The sequence below is a fragment of the Pteropus vampyrus genome, unplaced genomic scaffold (genome assembly GCF_000151845.1).
Source record: "Pteropus vampyrus isolate Shadow unplaced genomic scaffold, Pvam_2.0 Scaffold27, whole genome shotgun sequence".
Classification (NCBI taxonomy): domain Eukaryota; kingdom Metazoa; phylum Chordata; class Mammalia; order Chiroptera; family Pteropodidae; genus Pteropus; species Pteropus vampyrus.
In genome coordinates this window covers 5,619,476-5,619,839 of record NW_011888808.1, presented here as the reverse complement: position 1 = coordinate 5,619,839, position 364 = coordinate 5,619,476, and positions in this window count along the sequence as shown.

Here is a 364-nt window from a genome sequence, read left to right as displayed (position 1 = left end):
CCCCCTAATATTTAGAAAAGGATTTAGAAGTTTGAAATAAAGCATTTATTTTTAAATATGTGGTAGAAAATGCTTATATTCTTAGAAAAATTTTTTAATCATTCTTGATATATAGAAGGTTTGCATTTCATAATTCATAAGAGTAGCATTCCATAAACTTGTTCAAATATTTCCTATCATTAGTTAATTTTTGGTTGGCTTAACCAATCTAATTTTGAAAGAGATGTGCTAATAATTATCTGATATAAATTTGTGTGCCACTGTATTATGTTGATTGTATATCTGAGCGGGCACACAGACGTGTGCAGTAGGCCACTAATAATATTAACACGGATAATATAACAGATAGAAACATATTTAGAAA